Raw genomic sequence first — 23095 nt, forward strand, 5'->3', positions numbered from 1 at the left:
TTAGAAGGCCTATAACCATTGACATCCAGACTACTAAATACTATGGGAGTCAACAGGTTTCCAACATTTTTCTAAATATCTTCCTTTATGCACAACAGGAAAAAGTAACTCACAGAGATTTAGAACAAGTTAAGGATGAGTAAACGATTACATCATTTTCATTTTTGGGTGAACTATCCCTTTAAGAGTGAGTAAATGGTGAGTGAACTATCTCTTTAACGGTTTTCTCACAATGAAAACAGCAACATGTCTTAAAATAAACCTGATCAATTTTGAAGGTCAAACGCTGCTTATGACATGCAAAGAACTGCATTTTCCAGTCACAAGGGATCATAAAGCACCAATATAATAATACCAAGAAACATAACCGTGTCTCATGATGCATGAAGCCAATCGACCTCATGCAAAAAAACACATCGTCAAAGTATTACGACATCAGGGTCTATTGTGATTATGAGCTACTTCACATGTTGGCACGTCAGAGTGGATTTGGCTGCATTAGCATTCATCATGCGGTCTGCGGCATCACACTGACGCGTCGGCAGCAATAACCCTCCGCTCTACTGATCTGAGATTGACAGACACAGCAGCGGCTTATGGAGGGGGCTGGATGCTAGTGCGGTGCAGATTATCCACTAGCGTGCTAAATGAAAAGTCTTTGTGATGTCACCTGGCACTCATTGGCTTGAGTAAGGGTGTTTGTGCGTATTGTCGGAAAAAACAACAACACGACATACATTTACCGGCCACTTTATTAGGTACACCTTAGTTTATACTATACTAACCATGCCACTTTTAAAGTTACTTAAACCACCTTTCTTTCCTATTCTGATGCTCTGTTGGAACTGCAGCAGATCGTCTTGACCATGTCTTCATGCCTGAATGCATTGAGTTGCTGCCATGTGATTGGCTGATCAGAAATTTGCTTTAACAAGCAGCTGGACAGGTGTACCTAATAAAGTGGCCGGTGAGTGCAAGAGCTATTTTCAACCTAAACATAACTAACATACCAGAGCGTCAATCTAAATATACTAACTACTAATTATAAATACACTATAGATACTTAACAGACTGTACAAGTACATAAGACAGAACAATATTGTGCAAAAGAAATATTTAAAGTTTAAGAAAACAAGTAGTGCAGCAAGATTTGATGTACATTCCCATGTAAACATTGTTTTTCTTATTGAGTCCTTGTAAGATTGAGTTTAAGTAAAGTATCCCATTTATATGTAGAGAAGAGTGTTTCTACAGGGGGGTTGTAAAGCCCACTCACCTGTGTGAGGTACGGTCAGAAATGTAATGTTTTTATAGAGATATGGAGGGACTGTAAGAAAATGTCTGGTGCTAAACTGGTGCAAGTGTCTGGAAAAGTGAGAGTGTGTTTTCTACAGGTGGTTTGTCAAGCCCACTCAACTGTGTCAGGCACACTAAGAAATGCACATTGTTTTAAAATAAACATTACCCAGAGATTTGTTTATTTATTCTGGCAATTCAATTATTCTAACTTACAGTAGAAATACTTTTCTCTTTTTGTATCTGAAAACATTGATAAAGATTTGTCCTTACTTTGGGAAAATGTTTTGATAATTTCAAAACAGAATTCTTACATTAAAAAAAAAAGAAAATGTATTTTTTAATCTTCTTATTTTATCAACAAGATCTGATATACTGAAAAGTAAGTTTACAAACCAGAAGTATTGTTTTTATATGTTTCTTACTCAAGTGCTGCATTATTTTAAGATTATTTCTACTTCAGTCACTAAAAAGGCTTTGAAAACAACCAACATTTATAAATTGTTTATTCTCTTCCTTTAAAGAGTGATGCTTTATTTATGCACCTGCTTTGTATATTTTTGATTTCTTTTATTTTTCTTCAAAATGTTTAGACATTAAGCTTTATATTTAAAACTTTTATTATCCTACCCTTTCTCCATTTATCAATAGTAAAAATAATTCATTCACTTTCTTTCGGCTTATTCCCTTATTTCGCCACAGAGGAATGAACCGCCAACTATTCCAGCATATATTTTACATAGCAGATGCCCTTCCAGCAGCAAAACACCCAGTACTGGGAAACACTCTCACATTCACATGAACCCATACACTGCGGCCAATTGAGTTTATTCAATTCACCTATAGCGCATGTTTTTGGACTCTGGGAGAAACTGTAGCACCCGGGGGAGACCCACGCCAACACGGGGAGAACATGCAAACTCCCTAAAATACTTATACAGCTTTTTTAAGCTTTTTGAGCTCCATATTTAATCTGTTTCATCATCTGTTTCGATTTATTTTTCTTCTTTGTATTGTGCTGTTATTTTTACATTGCTCTTAATTCAAATTAAATAGATAAAGAAGGACAATTTGTGCGTGACTGAGAGTGGGAAAAAAAGGAATACAAAGGAGAGGGAGGAAAAAAAGGGATGAAGTGACACGCTTACGTAATGCTAGCTCTGCAGGCTAGCGGCTACACAGCCAATTTAAGGCACATGTAAGTGAGAAGGTCTAAAAACGTAACGCAACAAGCAGCAAGATGAATGAAACGAGTGTCCGGGAGCTCTTCCATTGAGAAAACAACAGCTTTTGTTGGGAGTCGAGACTCAGAATGAAGGCTTTTGATGAACTGCCTACTGAAATAAGCAGAGGACACAATGTGCTGCACTGACCGATGACAAACCCAGATTCTGCCGCTCGCTGGATGAAGGAAAATATGCATATGTGGGCTTGTGATTTGCAAACAAAAGAGGATGGCATGGCTAATGCCCCGCGAGAGGATGATGCATGAGAATGTGACTGCGGGTCAATGCGTGAACATGTAGAGCTGAATAAGAACAAGCGTGACTCACACACACACGGTTACGCGTACTGCAGTGTCTGACGTCGAGAGCGTGGAGCATTTGACTGTGCTTTCATTATGGGCTCTTTTTATCCATGGTATTCTCTGCAGAGATGATAACCTTTCTGCTCATAGAACTGAACTGGAGACAGCGGTGATAAATGCACATAGTGGGTTGTAAATATTCATTCATTCATTTTCCTTCGCTTTGTCCCTTATTTATCAGGGGTCACCACAGTGGAATGAACCACCAACTATTGTGGCATATGTTTTATGCATATAATCATATTTTTATATATATATATATATATATATATATATATATATATATATATATATATATATATATATATATATATATATATATATATATTTACAACTCTTGGGGTTACCACAGCGGAATGAACAGCTATTCCAGAATATTCCAGAGCTTCACATAGCGACAGCAACCCAGCACTGATAAACTAATTTGTTTTACCCAATTTACCTATAGTGCATGTCTTTAGACTGTGGGGAAAACCAAAGCACCCGGAGTAAACCCACGTCAGCTTCACACAGAAACGGCAACTGCCTCAGCTGGGACTCAAACCAGCGACCTTCTTGTTGTGAGGCTACAGTGCTAACCATGAACCCATCGTGTCGGTTAAAATGCAAACAGGTTTGAATGCATTTTTTAGCATTACATGAAGATGCAAACCTTAAATAAGTTCAGCAAAGCTTACTAAATACATTGCATGATTTTACTTATCACTCTTTTACGATGAATGTTATCTAAAAATAAAAATAAAAATTGAAGAATAGAATATTGAAGATGATAATTATGATGATGATAAGCCTTTTATTTCTTCACAACATGGTTACATGAACAAAATTGGACCCCAGGTCAGTCGAGAGGCAGCATAGAAAGAGTAAATAAGTTACATTGAGGAAAAAAAATCGAATTAAAAAAAGAAAATAAAAACCAGAAAATCTAAATTAAGTGAAGTTTATTTATAAACTAATTTCGAGAGTATCATGTGCTTATGATTGTTTGCAGCCAGTCCTGCATTATTCAATTTACGATTCTAAAGCTACTATACATACCCATGTAAAAATTCCATATAACAGCCATCTTCGTTTTAAAGAATCCCCCCTTCCACCCCTACTCCTCCTCTTTTTCTAGATGGGTGGCACGGTGGCCCAGTGGTTAGCACTTTTGCCTCACAGCAAGAACATCACTGGTTCTAGTCCTTACCAAGCCAGCCAACGTTTCTGTACGGAGTTTACACGTTCTTTCCATGCTCATGTGGGTTTCCCCCGGGTTCCCCTGTTTCCTTCCACCGTCTAAAGACATGCAACTTAAGTTAATTGGCTAATGCAAATCGGCACTATAGACATGCTCCTAGTAAGTAGTTATCAGTTAAAACCAATCACTATCTGTTCATTAGCTACTACAACAGGGGAGTTCTTGAGATCTACCTGAGCCAAAATTCCCTCTCGCCTTGCATAAAACATGCAACATTAAAAAACATTAAACATTGCCAAACAAGCTTTATAATCAATCATCAGCTAAGTGTGAACTCTTGAAATGACCCCACTTTCTGATCACATAATTTTGATAGTGTGTCTTTGGTGAATCCTGATGGTAGTTTTTAAGTGCTACCTAAAAATCTTAAAATACGTAAATATAAATGTTAATGTTTGGAATCTTTCTGCACTCAATTTTAATGTTTAATTTGTACGTCATAGCAATCTAATAGCACATGCAATTAATTAAAATAAACATTTAGGGTGCTTTCACACCTTTGAATCGATTCAGTTGTTTCGAAACAGAGATTACAAATGTTACATTGTTGCTCTTTGCTCTTGGAGCGGTTCGCTTTCACACTGTAAAGTTTCTAATCGGACCAAAAGAGCTAAAACAAGTCACGTGCGAGCTGACAGGAGAGGTGGTGGTTTGGTGGTGTTTGACAAGGTGCGCGTGCGACGTGTCTGAGGAGAGATGTGGTGGGGGAGGGGTGAGAATGGTGCGCGACGATGCCTATATGAGGACCGGGAGGTAGACGCGAGATTACCGGGAGATCATCACTTGTTTGCGGGCATCCGGAGACTTGCGAAACTTCCCGCCCTACTAATAATTCTCTCTTCATATAGCCGTAGGCCTATTACATATCCATAAAACACTGTGATATAACCGCGCTCGGACCGAATCGCTTTTTCATTACAATCGAACCGCTCCAGGGTTCGTTTTAATCGAGCCGAGACCACCTCACTCAGGCGTTCTCGGACCGATTACTCTGGCGCGGAACAGAGAGCGATTGCCCTGTTCACATATGCCAAATGAACCGCGCTAACTGGGCAAACGAGACAGGTTCCGAAACAAAAGTGTAGGTGTAAAAGCACCCTTAGTTTTTCAAATTCTGTTTTTATTAACATTTCAGACATGGATGAAGCGTGTAATTACTATTTTTCATTAATAGACGTACATTACACTGTAGAATATATATTTCAGTCATTATTTCTTCAAATTAAGCCAAACTTTTATTGCTGTAAAAATGCTTGTGGGAATCTTTGTGTAAACATTAATGGTTTTCTCACAAAAACAGTAAAATGCATGGTGAAATATCTGTCAAAGCAGCTCTCGAGATCAAGTTTGTCTCTTTATATAATGAAAATATGATACAGAGAAAAATTATAAACTGAAAAAAACTATATATATTTTTTTTTGTTTGTGAATTGCATTATAGGATGTTGATCTCTGCTTTGTTGACTTTTGATGTTGAAAATTCAACTCTACAGTTGAACAAAGTGACTTTTATAGACATTTAAGTAGTTTGAAATCATATAATGTATAAGAAATAATATATAGAGAAATTAATATCTGTAAAATAACAGAAAATGTACTGACAGTTTATTACAAGGTTTTATTACAATAACATACAATACCATTCATTCATTTTCCTTTCGGCTTAGTTCCTTTATTAATCCGGGGTCGCCACAGCAGAATGAACCGCCAACTTATCCAGCACGTTTTTACGCAGTGGATGCCCTTCCCGCTGCAACCCATCATTGGGAAACATCCACACACACTCATTCACACTCATTCACTAAGGACAATTTAGCCTACCCAGTTCACCTGTACCACATGTCTTTGGACTGTGGGGGAAACCGGAGCACCCGGAACATGCAAACTCGACACAGATAGGCCAACTGACCCAGCCGAGGCTTAAACCAGTGACTTTCTTGCTGTAAGGCGACACTACCTACTGCGCCACTGCGTCACCAACATACAATACCAAAACAGACAATCAACTTTAAACTATTACAAATGTTAATAAAAGTCACTTTTTTTTTACTTTTCAAAGTTAAAAGCATGGGAGGAACGATCAAGATCTCATAATGCAGTTCAAAAGCAAAAATAAATGGGGAAAAAATAAAACCATGAATCACAAAATATGGAAAACTTTTACAGTGTAGGGTCTTGAATACTTCTATAATAGAGGAAAAGGTGTGGAATAACTGATTCTGATTGGTCGAACCCAACAGATCAGTTAATACAGAAATCAATAATTCATGCCCATTCATGCCCTCCAAACTCTAATCCATGTAGGCTCATGAGATCTCTGGACGATTAATCTTCATGTTATTTATACATTGTCTGTCAATGCATGTGAGCAGTATGGATGGGAAAATTCATTAACCTTATTGAATCTGCTAATATAACAATTTGACAATCTGAACTGCTCATGTTTGTTCTAGAAGGTGACGAATAACAAATACACGCAAGGTGGGGTTCATGTTTGGGGAAAACAGGATGATTTATGGTTTATTGAATGATCTGAGGTATTAATACCTCATAGCCTACTTACTGTATGTTTAGTAAATATACAGATGTAAAAGGTTTATTTCTATTTATATATAACATATTTATTCGGTTCATTCCACAATGGCGACCCCATATCAAAAAAGGGACTAAGCCAAAAAGAAAATGAATGAATGAATTATATAGTTGTTGTGTTACTATAGCAACTACAAAATTACCACAACAGATTTGGTCAAGAACTTTACAATGGTTTTATTCTGCAGTGAGGGAGTGCGCTCTTTGCTGCAATCGTTTTAGATTCATTAATCTATAGGGACATCAATAGGAATAACAAATTAGATTAAGTGGTCAAACTACTTGCTCTATAAAGAATACTGTTCATGATGATGCATATAAATAAAAATAAAATAACAAGTCAGTATAAGTTTGCAACATCAAGCATAATAATGAGCTGTTTTATGGCTTGTAATCAATGGAAATGATTGAGAAGTGTCAAGTGTTGAGCCAATAAACTTCTGAAGGCTATGCCAGTTGTCATGTGAAATAATAAAGTCAATAATATGGTTCAAAAACATTATAATAATTACAAAAAAAAAATCCTACAGTATTTAGAGTATGTCTATTTTTTATTTATGTGCTAAGAATCCACACATTGTAAAAAATATTCGTAAATTAGCTGTTTTCCGTATTTTGTGATTCATGTTTGCAATTTTTCCTATTAATTTACGCCTTTAAATTGTATTATAGGACCTTAAAGCAACTTTAAACCTTGAAAAGTTTGAAAAAGTGACTTTTATTAACATTTTAATTAGTTTAAAGTGATATATTATCTGCGTTGAGGTTGTATATTACGGTACAAAAACCTTGAAATAGACTGCCAGCACATTTTACAGACTAATTTCTCACTGTAGCTTTTTTATCTATTATATTATATCAGACTGTACTAAAATGTCAATAAAAGTCACTTTGTTAAACTGCAGAGTTGAATTTACAACACCAAAACTCAACAGAGCAGAGATCAAGGTCCCACAATTCAATTCACAACCGTAAATAAATGGAAGACACAGTTAAAATACAGAAAGAGTTAATTATCAGATATTTTTACAATGAACTATTTCTGGATTATGTTTGCTTAGAAGCTTATTAATCACAAAATATAGTTTATTTTGCAATTATGACTGTACACGATTCTCCCCGTGTCCAAAGACATGCAGCACAGGTGAATTGAATATGCTGAATCGGCCATTGAGTGTGTGCAGGAGTGTATGGGTATTTCGCAGTGTGGGGTTGCAGCTGGAAGAGCAGCCGCTGCGTAAAACATGTGCTGGATAAGTTGGCAGTTCATCCCGCTGTGGCGAGCCCTGATTAATAAACGGAATAAGCCGGAAAAAAAATAAATGAATGACTGTACACGATCGCAGACTTAACTTCCACCAGCTCATGACCCGACAGCCACCTCAGGTGTGGTGAAAATATGTTAAGCTTTCTATTCTGGAAGAGCTAAAAGCGCAATGGGAGAGCGGTGTGGGTGAAATAGCGCAGCTGAGCAGTTCACATCATCCTGTAAAGCACGCCCATCAAGCTCTTTCACACCCGACTAAAGAGCAGGCAGAAAAACACAGGCAGAACTGATTGGATTCTTGGGTGATGAGGGGAGGCTATAAATATAGATCCCCACACCTCCCCCCACTTTACACAACAGATGGATATGGACGCTCTGTCAACACATATGGCTCAGTCCGCTCATAATCCTATGACATTGTTTTCATGTATTACCAGGTGAAAATGAACATGTCTCAACTGTCAGAATGCACTTTTGGATTACTGAAACCACATGCGTTCGATAGATCAAACCAAATAAATACATAATCCCTTTTTAGTACATATTGAGTGATTTTCGAACCTTTCTCCAAAACTCTAATCCACGCACGCTCATCAGATCTCTGAACGCAAGCTTACTGATAAGATTAATCTTCGAGTCTTTCATGCATTTTTCACAATGCATGCAAGATATGTGGATCAGGAAGTTTGTCACCTTGTTTAAGACGTGCTAAAATAACAACTTCAGTTTTGCGATAGAACTTGACGACTATGTGAGTTCTAGTTTGGGAAAAACAAGATGATAAATGTATGAATGCCAGACAGAGTATAGTTTTAGGCCATATCAGCCTAGAAAATATATATATTTTTTCTGTCAGTCTTAGTACAAGAGTCAAGCTTTAAATAAGACATTTATAAAAACTCTTTGGTCATTTTAGAGTTGGATGCTAATGGTCTAATTCGATTCAATGATCTATGCTAAGCTAAACTAATAAGTGCTCCTGCCAGAACTAGAGATGTATGTAATTTTGAATATTTGTGGTATTAATCGAGTTATCATTACACAAAATATATATATTTTTAAGTTTAAGGTTTAAGTCAAAATATGGTGATGATACCTGCAACGACAATAATACCAAAAAAGAGCTCATTTTGATATCATTGTGCCGCTTCAGCCATGGTACAGCTGTAACAGTTGATTATTACGCTAGAATAAGAGTACAGTTTCTAGCCATATAAGCCTAGAAAATGGAAATCTTTTTTTTCTGTCAGTCTTAGTACAAGAGTCAAGCTTTAAATAAGACATTTATTAAAACTTTTCGGTGGTTTTAGAGTGAGATGCTAATGGTCTAATCAGATTCAATGATCTATGCTAAGCTAAACTAATAAGTGTTCCTGCCAGAACTGGAGATGTATGTAATTTTGAATATTTGTGGTAGTAATCATGTCATCATTACACAAAATTTGTTTTTTTAAGTTGAAGGTTTAAGTCAAAATATGGTGATGATACCTGCAACGACAATAATACCAAAAAAGAGCTCATTTTGATATCATTGTGCCGCTTCAGCCATGGTACAGCTGTAACAGTTGATTATTACGCTAGAATAAGAGTACAGTTTCTAGCCATATAAGCCTAGAAAATGGAAATCTTTTTTTTCTGTCAGTCTTAGTACAAGAGTCAAGCTTTATATAAGACATTTATAAAAACTCTTTGGTCATTTTAGAGTGAGATGCTAATGGTCTAATCCGATTCAATGATCTATGCTAAGCTAAACTAATAAGTGCTCCTGCCAGAACTGGAGATGTATGTAATTTTGAATATTTGTGGTATTAATCGAGTTATCATTACACAAAATATATATATTTTTAAGTTTAAGGTTTAAGTCAAAATATGGTGATGATACCTGCAACGACAATAATACCAAAAAAGAGCTCATTTTGATATCATTGTGCCGCTTCAGCCATGGTACAGCTGTAACAGTTGATTATTACACTAGAATGAGAGTACAGTTTCTAGCCATATAAGCCTAGAAAATAGAAACTTTTCATTGCCTGTCAAAAGTCAAGCTTTAAATAGGACATTTATTAAAACTCTTTGGTGGTTTTAGAGTGAGATGCTAATGGTCTAATCCGATTCAATGATCTATGCTAAGCTAAGCTAAGCTAATAAGTGCTCCTGCCAGAACTAGAGATGTATGTAATTTTGAATATTTGTGGTACTAATCGTGTCATCATTACACAAAATATATTTTTTTAAGTTGAAGGTTTAAGTCAAAATATGGTGATGATACCTGCAACGACAATAATACCAAAAAAGAGCTCATTTTGATATCATTGTGCCGCTTCAGCCATGGTACAGCTGTAACAGTTGATTATTACGCTAGAATGAGTGTACAGTTTCTAGCCATATAAGCCTAGAAAATAGAAACTTTTCATTGCCCGTCAAAAGTCAAGCTTTAAATAGGACATTTATTAAAACTCTTCGGTGGTTTTAGAGTGAGATGCAAATGGTCTAATCTAATTCAATGATCTATGCTAAGCTAAGCTAATAAGTGCTTCTGCCAGAACTGGAGATATTTATATTAAGGTTTGAGGTTTAAGTAAAAATATGGTGATGATACTTGCATCCATAACAAATCTAAAAATTCTTTTTTTCTTTTGATATCATTGTGGGGTGGCAAGTTGGTTCAGTGGTTAGCACTGTTGCCTCACAGCAAGAATGTCCGGTTGGCATCTCTGTGTGGAGTTTGCATGTTCTCCCCGTGTTTGCTTGGGTTTCCTCCAGGTGCTGCAGTTTCCCACAAAGTCCAAAGACATGCGCTACAGGTGAATTGAATAAACTAAATTAGCCACAGTGTATGAGAGTGTTTGTGTGTGTGAGAATGTGACCGTGTATGGGTGTTTCCCAGTACTGGGTATAAGCTGGAAGGGCATCTGCTGCGTAAAACATATGCTGGAATAGTTGGCGGTTCATTCCGCTGTGGCGAACTCTGATAAATAGGGGACTTAGACAAAGAAAAAATCCAAATGGATTATAATATTGTGCCTGCTGCAGCCATGGTACAGCAGTAAAAGTTTATTATTATGCCAGAATTAGAGTATAGTTTCTATATCAGCCTAGAAAATTGAAACTTTTTTTTCTGTCAGTCTTAATACAAGAGTCAAGCTTTAAATAGGGCAATGACTGAAACTCTTTGGTCATTTTAGAGTGAGATGCTAATGGTCTAATCAGATTCAATGATCTATGCTAAGCTAAGCTAAGCTAAAAAAGTGCTCCTGCCAGATCCGGAGATTGGTTGAATGGATTAAAAAATGGTGAAACTCAACTATTTAACTCTAGTTCAGTTGTAGAATGAGACTATTTTCAATAACAGAAAGCGAAATAAGCGGAGTGTTACTTTAAAGCTCCTAGGCAACAGCCTAAATGTGATTCTGGATATTTGAGGTATGAATCAAGTCATCGTTATTGGCTATTTAAGATTCTGTTGAAAATTAAGTTGAAATCCAATGATGCTACTTTCATTTCTGAAGACATCAAAAAAAAAAAAGTGTATATTGCAACTATTAAAGTACCAAAGCACCAGCTACATTTTCAGCAAACTGAAAACGATAGATAAACTCACAGCGAATTTAAACACACAATGGACGAACCCTAAAGCACCCATGGTTAGGCCCCAGTCAGAAAAAGGGGATTAAAAGATTAACAGACGCTCTCCTTAATCGCCCATCCACGTGGAGCGAGGAACTGATGTCAGTCAGGCAAGATGCCAACATGTCCTGCTGCGCTGCGTGGCATCACTGCCCTTCTCATGCCGCACCATTGAGAAACACACATTTAAATGGCGCTCCTGTTCCAATCTAATCTGCAAATAACTAATCCAGTCTGTAAGCTTATTAGAGCCGCAAATTACATTTTTATTTTGAAGTCTGGTCAATGCTGATGTGTTATGAGCAGTGTTTAGGGTAGCATGTGTTTTGTAATAATACTACTTTTCTAAGTAACGAGTAAAGTAACGCATTACTTGAAAAAAGTAAGTAATAATATTTAAGTTACTTTTAAAAAATGTAATGCGAGTTACTTTTAGTTCAATTAATTCCCTTTTAAAAAATTAATTGCTGAATTAAAATTAGTCACAATGAATCACACAGTCAATTGGAGAATGTGTTCATTATTTTGTTCAATATTAGCTCTGGGGTAATGAAGCTCTTAGATAACATTATGCTAAAATACAATTTTTTTATGTGTGTTTTTTTAAAACTAAATAAAAGTAAAGATTATAATTGCAGAACTCCTCTATTAAGAAAAGAAATTCAAAAGTACGGAGACCCGGAAGGGACGTGATGGTGGAGAAAAAAAAATTGGTGGAAGAAAAAAAAAGTGGGTGGGAGAAAAAAAAAGAGTGATAGGTTAATATATTTTTGTAAGTTTTTGCGTTCCCTCACAAAGATGTTTTGCATTATGTCGATGTAACACAATGAGCTAACCGGACAAACTGGTTGCAGCGGGAAAGCTCCTCAAATGGAGGTGAGCTGTCTGCCGGTGAGCGAGAAAAGGAGCGGCGTCACACCGCCCCGTAGCGTTCGCTTGAAAAACGAAATGCAGCCATCCGTACCTCCGGCCACGTAAATCGCGGCCTCCAGAAACATCTGCGGGGCTACGTTTTCAGAATGAGCTTGGGTTGGTTTTTACGCAGTATGCTAGTTGAACCAACCATAACAGCGTGCGTGGTGTGGGATTACTTTCGGAGGAAGGCTGATGTATCGCAGAAACAGGTAAGTCAGTCATATATTGTGTCTAAAAGCGTGTGGAAAGCGTATCGTTTCCTTCAGCATTTTCGACATGCTTTGTTCTCGCGATTTTTTGTCATTTGTCATTACTAGGTGACCATCAAACCCTAACAAAAAATTGCTGCAGCTCTGATACAACTTTTATTTATGGATGAAATGAAAAAGCACTGCAGTGTTTGGGTGTTCTGTGTTTGTCTGAGGTAATTAGTCTACCGAAAGACACGATATGAAAATGGCCTATTTTACGGCAGTGTCACAAAGAGGTCTATGATTAGCAAAAGAACTGTGGAGACCTAGAAAAGTCCACGCAACTACTTCTGATATGTGGTCAAGCAGAACATCGGAGCCTTACTTCAGTTTGACGGAGCACACACATACACAAACACACACATATCTGCTCTAGAGACCGTTTTACACATTTACCAGGTGATTTTTATAAAAAAATTTTTGCTGTATGTCTGTTTTAGAGACATGTTACAGGTCTTTGATAAAGATTAAATTATTTTCCTTTGGAAATACGTTTCATATTCAAACTGTAAAATGTCTGTGCATTAATTCTATACACAACCATCACATTTCTTAAAACATGACAAAAAACCCATATTTTAATACCAGAAAACTAAAATAATCAGCTTTTTTTTTCTCTCTACATCAACAACAATATCAGATTGTTATTAAAGAGTGCTAATGCTCGAGGATGACTGTGATACTGTACTGCGGATCCAGCTGCCAAGGACGGGTAGAGGACTTCGCTGCAGAGATCATAAATCCACCAGCGTCCTCTTCTGTTCTCTTCCCTTTTAACCCTTACCCACGGCTACAAATACTGCAAAAACAGTCGGTAACCTGGCAACAGAACGGCCGGGAATTACAGGTACACACTGTATATGTGTTACTGACGACACCGTGTCACTCAAAACAGCTTAACGGACGACCTGTGACCTCAGAGAGACAGACAGAGGAGTGAGAAGATGATTGCATTGACCGCAGGGCTATATAAAGAAGCAGCTAATGTGAACTCTGACCGATACCATAACGTCTTACAGTAAAGCATGAGACTGTGGCTCTGTTTACACCTGCAGTTACAGGACTGACAGTAAGTGGTCACATTTTGTGAATTTTTATCAGCCAGTTGTGACTACTGTAGGTTTGGTTACGTTATGTTTTGTTATGATCTTGAGAATTGCGATGACGATATTTCTTGCAATATATCATTTCACTAGAGAAATGCACTTCATTATATGCTATTTTATTCATTCATTCTTTCTTTTAGGTTTGGTCTCCTTAATAATCAGGGGTTGCCACAGCGGAATTAACCATCAACTTATCCAGCATATGTTTTACGCAGCAGCTGCCCAACACTGGAAAACACCCATACACTCTTATGGCATGTTTAAACTGACTGGTACAGTACGGGTCGGTATTGGTCACCTTTATCAGACATGCGTTTCCGCTGCCTAAAGGGTACCAAAAATTTCGGTAGACATCATTCTCGCTTGAGGAAATCTTGCTTAAAGAAAAGCTGTGCGGGTCATTCACATATCATATGAGAAACACTTCTCACAAAACAGATGCCTTATACACATAGATACTTGTGTATAAATGTTCATTACTAACCTTTCTATGAACAGGATTTGATTATAACTGCAGATCAATGATTGCCTACTGTAACATCTGCGATTATATAAAATAAATTAATGCAACATATATAAACACATACAGACTCTTTTACAGTCTCCAATGTGTCACCAATTACAGAAAAACTATACACAACAGACATTTAGTCCTTATTTGTGTTCAAAAACAACACACAACATATAGCTCATAGTCAGTGCAAACCTCTCATCTGTATCTTTAATTTTGACCAGCATATGTAAGCTCTGTTAAAAGGTAATTCTGTCATTCCGAGTTCATAATAGTCCAAAAGGCGATGATAAACATGGCAGTTTGTTCATATTTTAAGTTGCTGAAAGAATCATTTGCTCCTTTGTTTTTTCTGGCTTCTCCTGTTTTTTCTGCTTCACTCTTGCGTTTGTCCATTTCTGAAAGGATCGGATGTCAGAAGCGAAGAGAAAGTAAAACCGCTCGCACTTTTAGACGGCCTCGTAAAATGAAAACAGGACACAGCAGATTTTGTTCTTCTTGGCTTTGTGGCTGTTCATCAAGAAAACAACAAGGTTTGTTTAAGCTCAGGTCGAGCATGGTTCGTTATTATATGCATATAGTATTACTATGTAATGTCTCGGCTGTGTATTTAAAAATGGCGGTATCTTTGTTTTCATGCTCATGCTTGAGTATGTGCTAGTGACATATCTCTGTAAACCAATAGTGTCCAGCTGCACATCTAGCTCCTCTTTTTGGTCCCCTTTTGTCATGCTAGGTACCTTTTTCAAAGGGAACTAAAAAAGTGGTATGGTGTGGTTCGCTTTTAGGTACCTTTTGACAGTGGAAATGGCCATAAAAGTGTACCGAACCAAACCAAACCGTACCACTCAGTGGAAACAGGCCATTACATTCTCACACATAAACTACAGACAATTTAGCCTATCCAATGGGCTATATGCACACAGACTTTTAATTTTTTAGACAGGCAGCCCAAGTACTTCCAGTGAACTGTCTTCCCATCACAAAATTGTCACATTTAAGATCTGATTTCTTTAAAAATCAGCTATCTTCACTGTCTGTTAGATATGCGATCTAAAGTAGGTCTCCGATCGGACAAGAAGCACTGCATTAAATTCCATTTCCCCTCGTCATCTCTTTAAAATATGACAGTTTCTTTTACCTTAGTATTTTCAATTAAATTTCTACTCTAGCCTGTTGCTTATGACAGCGCTAGTGGTTACAACAGTTCTTTCATCTCGTTTTGCGCTCGAACAACTAAATGAATGCTTAAGTCTATTTAACTGAATGTATTGTAATTACATTACGACATCGATGCTGTAGAAACAAACGTGTAAAATTGAAAACAGTCACATCAAGCATTCACCGGAAGTTTATCATTGGCTTTAAAACTCTAGCTGTTCATAGAGCTCATTCCCCTATAGCACATGTCTTTGCAAACTCCACACAGAAATGCCAACTGACCTAACTGAGGCTCGAACCAGCGACCTTCTTGCTGTTAGGCGATTGACGCACATTCAATTAAAAAAAAATGTATACTTGCATATGTAATGATCATTTTCGCAGTACTGGGTTGAGGCTGGAAGAGCATCCACTGCGTAAAACATATGCTGGAACAGTTGGCGGTTCATTTCGCTGTGGCGACCCCTGATAAATAAAGGACTAAGCCAAAGGAAAATGAATGAATGTTGAATGAATTAATGTTTTTCCTTTTTTTGACATTAATATGGCCTTAAATTGTACATTTTTTATTGTTAGCTGACTAACTTAATTGTTAGCTCATTTACTTTCTAAAGCCTCAAGCTTTTCTCACTGTCCCTCTGTCTGAATCTGGAGACTTTGCAGTTTTGATAAGCTAATTGATTTCCCATAGACCTCACGGGAGTTTCTCAGCACCTGCAGTGAAGCTCTAATTTCTCTAATTCCCTTCAGAGAAATCAGATTCTATTAAAACAGACAGAAGTTCTTGATGAGGACCAATTAATGTTAAAACCCCCCTGTTGTGTTAATCTGTTGTGCCTGTTAACGATATATCCATTTCTCATTCTCAAGCTTAGAGATCCTTCTGTGTGTATTTTTAAGCTTGAAGTGTGGCAAGTGAATCTGGTTGAAATGAATGAATTACACTAACTAACACTAACAGCTGTCAGCTAGCTCCCTGAAACTCTAACATGGTCGCAAACTGAAGCTAAGCAGGGCTGCGCTCGGTCAGTTACTGGATAGGAGACCACATGGGTTGGCTAGATTGCTGCTGCAAGTGGTGTTAGTGAGGCTAGAAGGGGGTGCTCAACCTGCGGTCTGTGTGGATCCTAACGCCCCAGTATAGTGAAGGGGACTCTATACTGCTCAGTGAGCACCATCTTTCGGTCCTGACTCTGTGGTTGTTAAAAATCACAGGATGTCTTTCGAAAACAGTAGGGGTGGCCAAATTTGCCCACTGGCCTCTGTCCATCATGGCCTCCTAACAAATCCCCATATGATAATTGGCTTCATCACACTGTCTCCTCTCCACCAATGCTGTCTGGCGCAATATGGCTGCCGTCGCGTCATCCAGATGAATGCTGCACACTGGTGATGGATGAGATTATAAATGTGTAAATCATTTTGAGTGTCCAGAAAAACGCTATATAAATGGAAGGAATTAATATTATTATTACTTTAAAACAAATTACAACCAAAACTGGTCATGATTAGATCATGATTTCGAGTATCTACCAATACCAAAACCCAATCCGATACTTCTATAATACATAAAAATAGTTCATCAATTCTTTACTTTCAGACTTTTTAAAATCTGATATAATAACAAATATAGCACCTCAACTTAAAATACACGGCAGGCCACCCCACTCTCAGTTTGGTATGGCAATGTTGTCGTCATCAACTTTATAATACCTCCAGACCGCAGAGATACTCGCACTTTGCCCTTCTAGCTGCTTCCGTGTTCTACTTTGCTGGCATTTAACAAATAACATCTCTGCAACAAAGCGATGTTATGCCGCACGCATTGCTGTTTCTGTGTGAAGTCAAAAAAGAGGTCTAACTCTGTACCACTGAAACTATAGATGTGTTAAAAAATAACAAGAACATATATATAGATATATATATATATATATATATATATATATATATATATATATATATATATATATATATATATATATATATACACACACATATATATATATATATATATATATATATATATACACACATGTAGATATACGAGTCCTGATCAGTTCCAATCGCGTCTGAAACTGTGTGATCTAGCCCGATTTCCAATCACATGATCGGATCTGGACATCCCTAGTCATGATCGCCATTCATTTTAAAAGTAAACTGAATAATGCAGGTTTTTTTGTATGCGCATGAGGGTGAGTAAATACATGTTATTTTTATTTCTGGATGAACCATTCCTATATATAAAGACATGCATAAAATCCCCTAACAAAGAAATAAAAGATTCCACAGTGTTAAATCTGTCCTGTGACTAAATTAGTCTTTTGAAAGAGCGGAAAGTAAATATCACAAGTCTCTCACAGAATCAACCTGTGAACACTAAGTAAAAGTCAAGAATGTGTGACATGATCTGTATTTACTCTACTCCTGCCAGCAGGACCTTTTTGGTTCTTCGAAAGGCTTGATTTGATTTGGGCCTATCAGTTTTACACACAAAGACGACCCGTCGGATTTGGCGACAGTAACTCTGTTACCTTAGAGCTCCTTGTTGGGGGTAAAGTAAGTATTTGAGCAAGAGGAACTACAAAAGTCAGCCAAATCTCACAAGGTTTTTGTGTGTCTCGTCTTTCTCAAGCTGGCACATCTTATTTCAATCGCTTTTTGTTTTCGGAAGAATTGATGGTCTCGGTGAAATGTTCCCAGCGGTCGCTTTTCCACAACCTTTCCCCTCTACCGCAGGTGGTTGAGAGTTTAGATCAAAAACACACTGACATCTTCTCTGTCTAAATAACCAGATGAGAACAAAATCAGGTTATCTGTAAGGACTGAATGGAAGTGCAACATAAGTGCAAACACAACATTGACCAAGTCTTGACATTTCGCTCACTGCGGGGAAGAGCTGAAGACAAACACTGCTTTTAGATCCGGTCCCATGATAACTGTTACAGCTCACATATTTAACACAGTTTTTTAGATATATATATCTTCAGGGTTTTGAGTCTGTAATTGAATAAAGGAGGAACAACAGGAATTTTCAGATTGACTACACTGCTGGTCTAAAGTTTAACATTAATTTACTGGAAATTTAGATATCTCAGATGTCTTTTAAGAAAGCTCTTACACACACACATTTATTTTATTAAAAATACAAAATAATCAAATAGATAATATAATATAATATAATATAATATAATATAATATAATATAATAGACAATATAGTATAAGATAAAAATAAAAATAAACAGAAAATTGAGATGCAAATAATTTTATTTTTACGAATTATCCAATGCTCAACTAAGATGCATTTATTTGATCAAAATAAAAATCACTAAAACAAAAATATTGTAAAAAACCTTCTTTATACTATCAATGTAAATATTGAAAGAAAATTAGTTCCTCATACACTCTCAAACTCTTTGTGTTTGATTTTCTTTTTTAAATATACGATTATGCTGTCAAACTGTCATATAAACGCAATTTTACACTCGTAGCAGTGCGATATGGCTGTATATCATCACTGGTAGATGGATTCACATGGGGCTTCAGCGTCAATGCTTGATGGAGGGCGTGTCTGAAGTTAGGGCTGATGCGATCGTCATAGCAGCATCAGCCAATAAAAATAAATCTGCAATCGGCTACTTTCGGAGCTGGGGTATTTGCATAAAGCGTTCTGATTAGCTGATGCTTCTGTTGGGGCTTGCAAAGTTGAGAAATTCCCAACTTCTGCAGCAACCAATGCTACTGAAGCAGCGATGACGGACCCACAATTCAGTTTGGCAACGCTTGACGTCACCCATTCAAAGTGAATGGAAAGCGTTAGAGCTGACGCCCCATGTAAATAGGGTGTAAGGCAACGCACACCTCCCATGATATCTGCCATATCGTACTGCTACGAGTGTGATACACATCAGCGTGATCTCATGAGGAAAGGTATTGTACGTTTAGTCAATTTTGTGGCTAATTCAAACAGTTCATGTACGATTTTAAAAAGTTGGTGTGACATCAGACCACACCCCTGAACCCAACCGTCAATGATCTGAATTCATACGCATTAGCTACTAAATCAAAGTTGCGAACTGCCGTGAGATTGTGTTTATATATAATTTTTATAAAGTTTATATTTTTTAAATTTCAAACAAATTTTGTTTATTTACCTTTCTATTTATAGATGAATCCTGAAAAATCCTTTAAGAAATATTAAGAAATATTAAGCAGCTAAAACGGTTTTAGAAAAATATTACATAGTAGACACATTACAACCATTATAAATAACGAAAAATCATTAATAATTGACCACAAAATCAGCTTTTTAAAATGATGTCTAAGGATTCAGTTCAACACTAAAGCCTGAATTGCTGAAAAATAATAATCATAAAAATATATATTTAATAATTGTATTAATATTTCCATGTTTACTGTATTTTCTGGTCAAATAAATGCAGCTTTGGTGAGCATAAGAGGTTTAAAAACTGCTTTCAAAATTAGTTATTCCAAACTTTGGCTAGCAGTGTAAGATCTTGAGAGGAAACTATTACACTATTATATCTGTAAGTAGGGTGGCATGGTGGCTCAGTGGTTAGCACTGTCGCCTTACAGCAAGAAGGTCGCTGGTTCGAGACCCAGCTGGGTCAGTTGGAATTTCTGTGTAGAGTTTGCATGTTATCCCTGTGTTGGTGAGGGTTTCCTCTGAGTGCTCCGTTATCCCTCACAAGTCCAAAGACATGCACTATAGGTGAATTGAAAAAGCTAAATTGTCCGTCATGTATTTGTGGGAATGTGAGAGTGTATGGGTGTTTCCCAGGGCTGGGTTGCAGTTGGAAGGGCATTCGCTGTGTAAAACATATGTTGGAATAATTGGTGGTTAATTCCGCTGAGGCGACCCCTAATGAATTAGCCGAAGGAAAATGAATGAATATTTGTAAGTATTACTATTAGACATGAAGTGAATTGCAGCTATCTTAAAGATATACAGCCACTGCATCAGTCAATAAACCTACCCGACTTACTTCATGTCTCATATAACATATATTTCATCATATACAGCGCATCCCCATTCAACAAGACAAAACCTCTTTAACATACTTCTTCTCTGCTAACGTATGGCCTTTCATTGAGCGACCGCTGGCCGGCATCCAGAGCGCCGGGGACACAGAGACACAGCTTCGTCATTCAGACAAATACAATGGATCTCTTTCTAATGGGGTCTTAAAGTGTTACGCAGACTTGGCCTTCGCTTTCTCGAGTCGTCAGAAGACGAATCATAGAGTGCAAGAGACCGAATCAAAGCCCAAACAGTGAAGAATTACAGAAGATAACAGTCTGACCATGACTACTACAACTACCACGTCACAAAAACCTAACAAGCTGACTAACTAGACGGCATTTTGGATACATTTAATGATAACTGTGCAAATTAAGTCTAAAAACAATGGGTTAAGTCAAAAAACACTGGGTTGCTGTGTCCAGATCTGCCTACTTGTACTAGATACTAAAAGTATGTACAGAAAGGTATAAACAGAAGCGTATGACATACTACTTCCTCAATAATGGACCGTTATGTTGCTGTTACTTGCCCTGCTCTGCCAATCATCTCAACATCAATCACATTTCTTTTATATTTAATTTACAACAATTTTGGCGAAGCAGCAGTAGAGATCATGCAGAAAGTATTTAAACTGACCAAATGCCTCTTTATAAAAGTTTGCATTGTTGCTGATTAAATAAATGGATTATGTGAAATAAATATATTCCAGACGGTTAGATATTAACTCACATTTATTCAAACATCTTCACCAAAGCCTCTCTACTTAACCGTTGCTCTCGCATGTCCACCATGTTTGTAGTGCTAATCAAATAAACATATAATGTCCAAAGTATTGTGGGTAATATTAGATGTTAAACAACACACATGTTTGCACTTCAAATTTCTACGGGAAATAATAGACCATGCAGACAACTTTGGATTACTCATTTTAACATACGATTTGGGACATATCTCTATTTTCGATTACTATGGATAGTATGCTAAATGGGACCCAAAAATTGGGTTAAAAATTGTCATTTAAGTTTAAGTGAAAAAAATAACCCAGCTTTGGGTTACAACAACCTGGCATTTTAAGAGTGTAGTGTTTTGCTAAATCTGAGATTTTCAAACTGGTGCCCATGGACTGCCATGGGGCTGTAAAGGAGTGCTATGGAAGGGGTCTGTGGAAATGCTTGGGGGGGAGGGGGGATTATAAAAATATTTAAATTAATGAAGAATTTATGAAATTAAAAAAACTAAAAATGAAGACAAATAAATGCATAAGTACAATATTTTTTATTAATCATAAAACAATCAATGCACTAATATAATTAATAACATTATTAACTAATAATTAATATTATTAGTTAATTAATAACACAAAACATTATTTTTTATCTGGTATTTCAAAAGGTTTTTGTGTTGCTAATAATAGAAAACAACAATATCATCCATTAATTGTAATTGTGGGTGAAAAACAGGCATTATGACTAATTTTGAATAGTTTTCTGCCATTTCAGGCATCATAAATAAATGTAAAAAACAAAATACATCCCATTCATATATATGAACAGTTGAAGTCAAATTTATTAAACCCCCTTTAAATTTTCTTTTCTTTTTTAAATATTTCCCAAAGGATGTTTAACGGAGCAAGGAAATTTTCACAGTACTGATAATATTTTTTCTTCCGGAGAAAGTCTTATTTGTTTTATTTCAGCTACAATAAAAGCAGTTTTTAATTTAAAAAAATGTAAGGTTAATATTAGTAGCCCCTTTAAGCTATTTTTTTTCCTGATAGTCTAAAGAACAAACCATTGATATAACTTGCCTAATTACCCTAACCTGCCTAGTTAACCTAATTACCCTAGTTAGGCCTTTAAATGTCACTTTAAGCTAAAATCTAGCATCTTGAAAAATATATAGTAAAATATTATTTACTCTCATCATGGCAAAGATAAAATAAATCAGTTATTAGAAATGAGTTATTAAAACTATTATGTTTAAAAATGTGTTGAATCAATAGATGGCTTTTACATTTTAGGCTGGGGAATGGTCATATTTAGGGGTCCCCATGGCATCTAAAAGATTGAAAACCTCTGATTTATACGGGACATCCTCAAGATTTATCAAATATAACCTTGCTTTTAATGTAAGGGCATTTGTGACCTCTGTGCATCCCTGCATTGCATTTAATGCAATAAAGTATGAAAGACTGTTATATATAACTGTACTGTCCTTCAGTGTCCGTTTATAGCTGTCTTTGAGGCTTTGAAATGCTGCAGCAGTGAGCAAAGGGTGATGCATTATTGCAGTGTGCAGCAATAGATAAAGGTTGATTTAAGACACGCCTCTCGTCTAAAGGAAAAACCCCAAAGATCATCTTACAAACCTGAGATTCTGCACGTACAGTGAGAACTACTGTCTATTACAGTCCCATTGAAAACTGCTATAAAGACACGTTTGACAAACACAGCAGCTTTCTGATGGCTAAATGCCATCAAAGATACAGAGGACTATATG

The 23095-nt window shown here is 36.7% G+C and overlaps 1 protein-coding gene across 3 annotated transcripts in view; it reads right to left on the reverse strand.

The window, feature by feature from the left end:
• Nucleotides 1–23095, reverse strand: part of slc6a8 (solute carrier family 6 member 8) — a 67986-nt gene that overhangs the window by 42836 nt on the left and 2055 nt on the right. The gene's annotated exons all lie outside the window — the stretch shown is intronic.

Source organism: Danio rerio, chromosome 8, assembly GCF_049306965.1.
Source record: "Danio rerio strain Tuebingen ecotype United States chromosome 8, GRCz12tu, whole genome shotgun sequence".
NCBI classification, from domain to species: Eukaryota; Metazoa; Chordata; class Actinopteri; order Cypriniformes; family Danionidae; genus Danio; species Danio rerio.